Raw genomic sequence first — 10,950 nt, 5'->3', positions numbered from 1 at the left:
ACTGAGAGTGTAAGTTCTGAGATCCTGTGGGTGAACAGCACAGGGTGGGCTAAACATGTCTGGGTATATTCATAGTGTCTGAATCTGTAAAACTGAGGCTGAAGGCCTTTGGTTGGATGATAAGAAGGTCTGAGAGAGGCAGATTCTTGGTGGAAGTGACCTGATTATTTCTTCTTTAATTATTTCCTGGGGTGATATTCAAGAGAGATGTTGTCAGAGATACTCAAAATAATCTGGACCAGCTCTTTTCCCTTCTCTCCCCTCACTGTTGCGCATGCTGCAATAAACCTCGCCACGTGGGTTTTGTTGTGTCTTGCGTCCTCCTTTCGTCTCCGAGAAGAAGAAGAACACTCCCCAGAGAAGAAGAAGAACACTGACCAAGATGGAATATGGTCAGGATGACCACCTGGAAACATTCCAGAAACCACAGGACTCCGGTAGTGCCCTGAAACGAACGCGATTAGCCAGCACTACATCTCCCGGCGTGCCTTGCTGTCAGGTCACTTGCTGTGGCGAGAACTACATCTCCCGACAGGCCACGGGAGGAGGGGTGCCCGCGACCTGGAAAGCGGCTCTGGACTGCCCGCGATTTCCCAGTCTATCAGGTTGCACTTTGAGGAGGATTGCGCTGTCGCGGGGAGCCAGCAACCCGGACCCGGACGATATCCGGCCTCTCAAGCCGTGTCTGCTGCACCGCAACCACAACCGCGATCAGCATAGCGTGGCGGCCTCCTGCCTCGAGGAGCTGAGGCGCAAAGCTTTCGAAGTACTGGCCATTGATGAGTCCCTGACACCAGTCACCCTGGTCCTGGCAGAGGACGGTACACTAGTGGACGATGACGACTACTTCCTTTGTCTCCCTTCCAATACCAAGTTTGTGGCATTGCCCTGTAATGAGAAGTGGACGTGTAACAATTCGGATGGAGAAACAGCCTGGGTTTCCCAAGAGTTCTTTGATGCCGACGAAACAGACAGCGGAGCCGGGGCGAAGTGGAAGAATGTGGCCAGGCAGCTGAAAGAGGACCTGTCCAGCATCATCCTGCTCTCAGAAGAGGACCTCCAAGTGCTCATTGACATCCCGTGCTCAGAACTGGCTCAGGAGCTTTGCCAAAGCTGTGCCACTGTCGAACGACTCCAGCAGGTGCTTGACCAGAGAGAGGAGGCCCGCCAGTCCAAGCAGCTCCTAGAACTGTATCTCCGGGCCTTGGAGAAGGAGGGCGCCATCTTCTCCAACCAGGAAGAGACCAAAGCCGCCCTCGGTGGAGACGTGGATGCGGTGGACACGGGCATCAGCAAAGAGATGGCTTCCGAAGTGGCACTTACAAGCCAGATCCTCACTGTGCTGAAGGAGAAGCCTGCCCCAGAGCTGAGCTTACCTAATCAGGATTTGGAGCTGGTCTCCAAGGAGGACCCCAGAGCCCCTGGCTGTTGCCTTGAGCGGGGACGTAAAGAAAGCAGAGACAGTCCAGCGGGCCTGCAGCGCGGAGCTCGCCCTGCGCCTGCAGCAAGTGCAGAGCTTGCGTTCCCTCAGGAATGTCTCTGTGAGGAGGGATCCACTGCCTGAGGAACAGCAGAGCCCCAAACGCGTCAGACAAGACCCCAAGTAGCTCCACCGGAAGCACGCTTTGCTGAGGAAGCCCTTGGTTTTGTTAGCAGTGAACAACCTCCCTTCCCACTGTACTGCCTCCGCGCTGCTCTACCTCCTGCCTTCCGGGACGCTGTTGTAGCAGAGGTGGCCACGCCCTCCAGAAAGGCCGCTCTGGTCCACACGTGTCCTTCTATGTAGGGGAAGCCCCCCAGCCAATCACCTTGCTTGTAGGGCGTGGTCCCCTGAGGATATTTCTTACTAATAAATATTCCTGGTGTGCTCCCCCCTCCCGTTCTGCTTTCCTGTTCTCCGCGGGAACCTTGGTTCTCTAAGTCTTTTCATTATTAAAGCCTAATATTATATTATAAATATATATCTGGACCAGACTCCTGGCCCAAAAGCATGTATGGTAACAATAAATCTCCGTGTTATCAACTCCAGAGTGTTTGGGGTACCTCTTATGAGTATTTATGATTAATTTTCTGCTCTGTTCTGTTTAGGGGTTTTCTCATTGCACAGAACTGCATAAAGCGTACTTATAACTGGGTGGTTACAATGGATGGTCACTCTTTCTAAGGGGAAGAGTCACACATGGTAACCAACTAACTACTGATCCATCATGGAGCTATATACCCTGTGTCCCTTACAGCTGTAGGGGAGGTATCTCTGTTCTCATTAGGATAATTACAACAGAAACAGGAGGGTGGGGGGAAAAAGAAGAGAGGAAGGGTTGAGGGGTTGATTGACAATAAAGTAGGACTGGGAATGCCAGAAGGATGGCACCATCCTTTGCTGAAAGAGGTGTAAAATCACGTGACCACTCCTGAAAACACTTTGGTAGTCACTCAACAAGTAACACACAAAATGACCATATTGCCCAGGATGTATAAGGAAGAGCACTGAAAGCACACATGCACACAACAGGGTGTTGCTTGGACGTTCACAGCTGCATTATCCATAATAGCTAAAAAGCAGAAACAATCCACACGTCCATCAACTGACAGATGCATCAATAGACTGTACCTGGTCCACACAACAGACTATCTCAGCCATAAGCAGGCAACGACACAGAAGACCTACTATGCTAACTGAAAAAGCCATAGTGAAAGGGCACTGAGTGTGTTAACTCCATGCATATCGAGAACAGGCAAATTATACTGACAGGAAGAGGATGAGTAGATACTGACGCAGCAGATGTAAGCAGAGAGCAAGGGCTTATGGGACAGGTTCTTCCTGGATCGAAATTTAAAACTTCCTGTAGCTCAGAGGAAAAGACCTGAAGTAGGAAAAGAAAAGAAGAAGCGGTCTATGTGGTGAGAGTAGTTTCAATATGCATACAGATAGCATACCATGAAATGGCAGAGCTAGGAGCAAACACACACCTTCTGTCTATGCATGTATGTAAGCTAGCTACTAAGAGGAGGAATCTTGTCAGACCACAAAACAGAAGCTAATGCTTCACTACTTACAGTGACATGTTTAACACGAGGCAATTTTAATGCTTTAAGAATAAATACATGGCCGGGCAGTGGTGGCGCACGCCTTTAATCCCAGCACTTGGGAGGCAGAGGCAGGCGGATCTCTGTGAGTTCGAGGCCAGCCTGGTCTACAAGAGCTAGTTCCAGGACAGAAACCAAAAAGCTACGGAGAAACCCTGTCTCGAAAATCCAAAAAAAAGAAAAAAAAGAAAAAAAGAAAAGAATAAATACATGCACATTTTTTAAGTGGGTCTTAGGACTGCACCATTAAACAAGGTGGAATTCTGATCAAGTATCAACAAAGACAAAGAATAACTCCATATTGCTAAGGGCACAAAGTAGAATGAAGCCAGCAGCTCTGGATATGTTGGCATCCACCCACCAAGTTGAATTTACTAGCAGACACTGCTGTGACAAGGGACACTTTGCCACCTGGTGTATTGGAGATGAGTTAGTCTATGCTTGTTGTAGGACTGGGCTCCTTGGGCAGAAGAGGGGGAATCTAGGAAGAAGTATGGCTTTGTTCTGGACCAAGGAACATCGGAAGTGGGATAATTGGGTATCCTACGGGTGCTTGTGTAGGAGGCAGGAAGATTAAGAGGGGTTCATGCTGGGGTGGGTACTGAAGCACAGAGAGCAGGGAGCAGTGATGGTGTGGAATTCTTCCGATTGGTGCCGTGTGTGTATTCTCACCTTTGCTCACTCATGATGACAGGGTGTCTCAGTTTGTCTCACTCTATCGCTGTTCCAGGGTGACCATGTCTGATGTGGGCATCCTGTGAAGATGTATAATTTAAAAGTAGGGGTAGCCAGGACAGGCATCAACCAAAGGAGCCACCTTTCAGCCTCTTAGTGTTTATAAACAACAACAAAAAATAGAATAGTAAATTTCATAAAAGAAAATTTGTAGAATGATTTATTAGACATGTATAATAGGAGATTCGAATTTACTTCTCTTGGTCTAAGTCAAACTCAACTTGAGCAAAGAAATAAACAGTGAAGCCTATACTATAGAACTGATTGATATGCTCCATTTACTGTATTTGAAGATAGAATATATACCTCACCTTTGTGTATCTAGGGAGCACTCATGAAAACTGAACACAAATAAGTACACAAAGAAAATCTTGATAAATACCTAAGAAGGGATAATGCAGTTCAATTATTCTAATAAAGAACACATAAAGCCAGGAGTCTATTATGAATGTAAATGTTGGGGAGGGGAGAGACTGAGACACAGTTTCCTGTGCCCATGCTCGGGCTTCATGCTACATAGCTAAGACCAGTCTAGAGTTCCTGATCTTGCTTTCCACTAAGGTCAGACCACAAACACAAATATTAAAAATACTATTCTACCTAAAAAGTAATTTCTAATATCTAGATCTTTCCATTAAAATAAAAACTCTATATAAAAACTTTACTGCTTCTTCACTGATTCTCTAGAAAGCAGAAAATATCAGATGCTTTAGTACAAAACTAAATTAAGCCTTGGGTAAAATGCATGTCCTTAAAACACATCAGCAAAATGTGGGGGAAAAAAACCTGACTGGTGGTGGTGTACACATTTAATCCCAGAATTCAGGAGGCAGAAGCAGGCAGATCTCTGTGAGTTTGAGGCCAGTCTCGTCTACAGAGCAAGTTCCAGGATGGTCAGAGTTGTTACACAGAGAAACCCTGTCTTGAAAAAAAAAACAAAAATAGGAAAGAAGGAAGGAAGCAAGGAAGGAAGGTGGGAGGGAGGGAGGAAGGAAAACAATTCCTGACATCCAGTTTCCTGAGTACATTCTTTACAAACATATTAGAAAATATCTAATACTAGCATTTCATAGTTAAGCACTTTGACAGTCACCAAAAGAATCCTGTTTTTAAATTTTTTAAAGCATATTTCATTTATTCTTTGAGAATGGAACATGCCTACAATGTATTTTGAGCATGTCCACTCTTCTAGATCCCCTACCACAACTCCCTCCAAATGTCACATCCTCACTTCTCTTAATAACTCTGCATGCAATACTGCATAGGTGTGGAGCCATTCACTGCCACATGGATACCTACAAGAGGCCACACACAAATAAAACTCATCTTCCCTCTTCCAGCAGCCATCAACCGCCAACAGCTCCTCAGCTAGGGATAAGGCCTCGTGAGCCCCTCCCCCAGATCTTCATAGACAGACTCTCATCTCAGGCTCTAATTATATAAAACTCTTTCATTCTCATGTCAACAGTTAAAATATGTGGGACAAAAACATTTTTAAACACAAAATTGGCTACTGTCCATGGGAGAAAGACTCCTACTTGCCAGGGTCTTCCTGTGAGGCACACAATAGTCAGACAGCTATAGACAGGAAGAATACTTTAAGAAAAAAATATAACTTCACTGTTCATGCTTTATCATTTCCACTTATTTGTGAAAGACTTTGTGTTAGGTATACAAACTTTTTAAGCAAGAGAAAAAAAATAGAAGGATCCAAGAGGGCCTGGAAATGAACTAGATAATCAGGAAAACAAGCCATCTCCCTTTCGGCGGATTTTTCCCATGTCTTTAAATATTTCTAGTAATGCAGCGGTGACTGCTGGCATTCCCTATGAGAACCCTGAGACCACCAGCAGTCCCAGGGGATCCCAGGAAATGGCAGCCCGTGCCAACACGCCACCGCCACACACCGTGGATCCCACAGAGCTTCAAAGTGACCTATTCTGTCAAGCATTTGTGTAAAATAAAAAGATAAAGAAGAATCGAATAGTGAAGGGACAGAATGGTAAATCAATCAAAGCAGATCTGCAGGTACAAAGGAAAGAAGAGCTCAGTGTGGGAATTCTGGGATTGCCTGCGCTTCTAGGCACTTCTTACACCCCAAGAGTATGCCAAATTCTGGAGGAAGATAGCTAAAAGCAGTTGGAGCTCCAAGTCTCTTCAATTCTATCTGTGCAGCAAGGAAAAACTGTCGATTCTTTCTGAGACTTAGACGACACTAAATGTCCAAATTATCTCACCTGCTGTCAAAGTGTTATAGAAGACAGATGTCTGGATGAGTAGGCAGTAGGGCAGGGTAAGTGGGTAGGTGTGTATGTGCAGGAGTGGATACATGGGTGAATGGGTGGAGGGGTGGATGGATGGATGGATGGACGGACGGACAGACGGACGAAGAGATGAAGGATGAGTGGAGGATAGGTATGGTGTGGAACAGATAGATAACTTTTTCCCTAACTGAACTTTCTCCTCTAGATAACACTCTCTGATGTACATCCTTCGACATGTCATGTATAAACCAGAGGGTGAGGGATAACAGCATCCACTTAGTAGGATTGTTGCTTACTCTTCCTGGAGCCTCTCCCTCTTTTGTTTTATATTCCCCTCGGGTCTAAGTCCCACTTCCCAGGGCCACTAAACAGAGTTGCTCAGATTGTACATCCATGGGATCTCATACATGTCTTGGTCTTCATGACCAGTATTGTCCAGAGCTAGTAGTGTCTACATGGTTCTACAGCAGAGCCCTAGCCTTCTCTGCCTTGTCTATAATGTGTTTTGTTTCTTTAAGTCTCTGCTTAGAGGCCCCTCCATTCAGGAGGCTCTTCAGAGCTCCTCTCCATTTTTGCACCTCACACTATTGACAATGGATCTATTTTTTAAAAAGAGAGAGGGGGAGGGAAGGAGAGAGGGAGGGAGAGAACGAGAGAGAGAGAGAAAAAGGTTCTCATGTATTCAATGCTGACCTCAACCCACAAATTCCACATACCAGACAATGGCCTTGAATTTCTGATCCTAGCTCCTCTACCTACCAAGTATTAGAATTAAAGACATGTGTCACCTTGCCAGGTTTGAACTTGTAAATGAACACAAGACTTTGTGTCTTCTAGACAAGCCCCCATCACAGCTGCTTTCTTCACAAAAGATTGCATGCTGCACCCACCATGGCTCCAGAAACTGACCTGACTGGGGCAGCAAGAGAACGAAGAAAAAAGAAAAAAATGCATGGACTCACAGAAATGCTAGGTTCAGGTGGCCTGGGCTCTGGGATAGAAAAAAATCTCAGCAGCCCAGAAGCTCAGTGCGTTTAATATATGGAGTCAAAGAGAGAGGTGGGCCTACTACAAACAGCTGAAGGAGGAAGCAGGTCATTAGAGACATTTTAACCAGGAGACCGAGTTTATGGTGTGCAGCAGGATCAAGGAGACAGGCAAAGCTGATCTAATGAGCAGTCTCCGAGGGGAGCAGTCCATTAGGTGATGATATCCAGGGAGAGAGAGAGAGAGATGGTGAATGACCACCATCGGCAAATGAACCAGAAGAGAAGGCTTATCCATGGGTCAGAAACTAGGGTTCTTGACATGGGCACAGCCATGTCAACGATACGTATTCACTTGAGGCCTCACATACTCAGGGCTTCCTCCCCCCCAACACACATGCAATTTTAATCATCTGTTTCCGGTATTTAATTTTCTGGCTTGTTAGTTATTCGACATGGTTCAATCAAACTCGGTACTGCTTCTCATCGTAACCGCAACTACCCACCCACTCATTCCAATTCTCTACCCATCCCTCTTCAACCAACCCTCCGATAATCTCTTCTTCTAGCCATGTTGATTAGTAACCGTAGCTCTTGTGGTGGTTCGAATGAGGGTGACCCCATAGGCTCATATTTGAATACTGAGTTCCCAGTTGGTGAATTATTTGGGGCCAATTAAGAGGTGTGGCCTTGTTAGAGTAAGTATATCACTAGGCGTAAACTTTGAGATTTCAAGAGCCCATGCCCTAGTCTCTCTCTGTGTCTCTCTCTTCTCATGGATCATGATGTAAAGTAAAGCTCTCACCTAGCACCCAGCACCACGCCTTCCTGTGTACCACTTGCTCCCTGCCATAATGATAACGGGCTAACCCTCTGAAACTGTAAGCAAGACCCCCAGTTGGATGTTTCCCTCTATAAGAGTTGTCTTGGTCATGGTTTCTGTAGGCTGAGACTGCTCTCTCATCTCCCGGCCACTCAGACCCAAATAATCACACAGAAACTATATTAATTAAAACACTGCTTGGTCAATAGCTTAGGATTCTTTTCTGTTTGTTTTTGGTTTTTTGAGACAAGGTTTCTATGTAGCTTTGGATCCTGTCCTAGAACTAGCTCTAGCAGATCAGGCTGACCTCAAACTCACGGAGATCCACCTGCCTCTGCCTCCCGAGTGCTGGAATTAAATGCGGGAGCCACCACCGCCAGTTAGCTTAGGCTTCTTATTAACTAACTCTTACATCTTAAGTTAACCCATTCCTATTATTTCATATTTTACCACGAGGCTCACGGTTTACCAGTAAGTTTTTGGGGCCTCTGTCTCCTTTGGCAGCTATATGGCTTCTTAGGCAGCTACGCGGCATCTTCCTGACTCCTTTTCTCCTCTATCTCTGCTTGAAATTCCTGCCTTGCTCTGTTCTGCCCTACCATAAGCCCAAAGTAGCATTTTTATTAGCCAATGGTAACAAAGCACATTCACAGCATACAGAGGGGAATCCTACATCACATGGTGTCTCTTCACGTTAACAGAACAGTGATTAAGACACCATTCATCTATAGATTTCAACAATGGAGCCTTCTCTCTGTGTTATATTGCGTTAACTGCTAATCTCCCCAGTTGATAAAACTAGGAAAGGTGTGCAGTCCCTTCCTTTCCACCCCATCAGCCATGGCTGAAGCTGTGCTGGATTCATATCTGAATATTTGAAAAACAAATAATTCTGTAAATTTAAAATATAAATCCAAATATATCATTATCAAAACCTCATTAATGCCTTAGGACCTCAGTTTTAAATTTTTATTTTAAAAGCATTTCAGACATTTAAAATGTTGGTTTACAGTAAAAAAAAAAAAAACCATTGAAATAGGAATTTTTCTATAATCATGTGAGCATCATTCATTGCGTAAGTGAAAATGATTTCAGTATCCACGCACACATATCACTATTTGTGAGCCACATCTCAGTGCTGAACAGTTAACTGGCATGAAGCAAATATTGGAAAGCAGAGAACGTTTCCTTGAAGAACTCTATAAATAGACCAGTGGTCCACCAGACACTGGGCTCACCCCTGTGCTCTCAGCAGTCAGGAGGACCACAGGCAAAGGATAAAAGTAAAGCACAAAATAAAATCGAAATTCTAACAACTGTTCTTGAAAACAAAAATAAAACCCAGCCTCTTCTGATAGCCAAATATTTATTTTGCAGATATATGTAAAGCCATAATTGTATTCTTTTAGCTGCAATTTCTCCCACACCCTTAAATGAAAAAAAAAAACATGCTTTTTGAGTCAGGTCTCTGACTCTAACTTACGGATTTTAATTAAGCCCTTTAATTAATTAATTAAAAGTTTTAATTTAATTAAATTTTGTTTAATTAAAAATATTTAATTAATCTTAAAAGCTTCACTTCCCTTATATGTATATACAATGAAAGTGATAATAACATGATCTCAGAGGGTTAAGTGTCAGATTAAATGTGGTTGTTGATTTCTAAAGTTAAGATTAAATGTGGTTTGTATCGTGATTTTTAAGTGGAGTATCCCATCACTGTTAACCTGATTCCCAGAGAACAAAGCTTTCCAAGGAATGACTCGGCCTTGAGCAGAAGGTATCACTCTCCTTTCCATCTCTTTATTGCTGGTGCTGACTCTCAAGACAACAATGACATGGTCTTGAACATAAAGGCGAAGCTATAGCATACATAAGCAAGACACGCATGAGCATTAGTATTCACATTTACACTGCATTTGCATCCACATCTTCAAGGTTTTTATAAAGCAAAGATATAAATCAGTGATCCACATCTGGCCCTCAGCTATCAAATACCAGAGAGTGGGGGGAAGGGTGTCAATCAAGTTTCTCCATAAAGTGCTTGCAATGGGTGGTCAAGAAGTCAGTGTTGCCAAGTTCTTGGCCTCTCACCGAAATCAAAAAGAGTCCAAAGGAAATGCTCTGCAGGAGAGCAGTGGGAAGAAGGAAGGAAGATTCGCTAGATCCTGAGGGTGGGACTTCCTTTTAAGGAGTTCAAGAGAAGGAGGAGTTTGTTGTTGATTTCCATAGTTTGAGTGGGTCTCTGTTTTGATTGACAGTCTTCAATTGTGTAGGTCTTTGCAAACTGTGCATGTCCCACCTCATAATATGTCTCATTTTAACCTTACTGTCACGCAGTTGGGCACATGCATGATACATTAAATAGGGCATTCTTTCTAAAAGTTCAATTGAAGACATAATTTTGCCTTATTACTCACATAGTCAAAACCTCTCATTCACGCTTTATACTGGATATACTGGTGATATGCTTGAGTCGAAACTGTTCAACGTTGACCATCATTAGGAGCAGAGAAACTTATATACTGCCTTTCAGAGAAGGGGGGACATCTTAGGTGGCTAAGCGCATTGCTCCAAGAGGGATATATGTGTGCAGTGCATGCAAGCAGAGGACTTAGGCACCAGCGCAGCATTAGAAGCAGGGGAAGACAACCCAAGCCAAGCTCAGTTCCGGGTGACTGCACGCCTCCCTGCACATGCCCGCCCTAGCCGCAGAGCAAATATTTTAACCCTTGAGAGCTACAAGGCAACTTGGTCTCTCTGAAAACTTCTCAATGCAGCCTTCCTTGTTGCACAAAAACGGTACAAACAACATGTAAAAGGGTTAAGCAGGTCTGTGTCCCAACCAAAAAAAAAAATGACTTTATTTTACCAGCTGTTCAAAAATAGACAGCAGGGCCAATTTAGCCTTTGAGCCAAATATACTATTTAAAAAAAATGACACCCTGCAGCAGTTATATTTTTCTGGTAAAAGAGCAATGCAAATTTATTCCGTTCATGGTGATTTAGTCACGGTGGGCAGTACCATTAGAATCATTTTCAGATTATATTAGAG

At 44.1% G+C, this 10,950-nt stretch overlaps 1 pseudogene; it reads left to right on the top strand.

The window, feature by feature from the left end:
* The first annotated feature begins 382 nt into the window (after positions 1–382).
* LOC121452490 lies at positions 383–1,988 on the top strand (annotated as a pseudogene).
* Positions 1,989–10,950: the final 8,962 nt, after the last annotated feature.

The sequence above is a fragment of the Microtus oregoni genome, unplaced genomic scaffold (assembly GCF_018167655.1).
Source record: "Microtus oregoni isolate MIOR12 unplaced genomic scaffold, Mior012 000009F_ref0000495, whole genome shotgun sequence".
Lineage (NCBI taxonomy): Eukaryota > Metazoa > Chordata > Mammalia > Rodentia > Cricetidae > Microtus > Microtus oregoni.
This window is presented reverse-complemented; position numbering and strand designations above follow the sequence as displayed.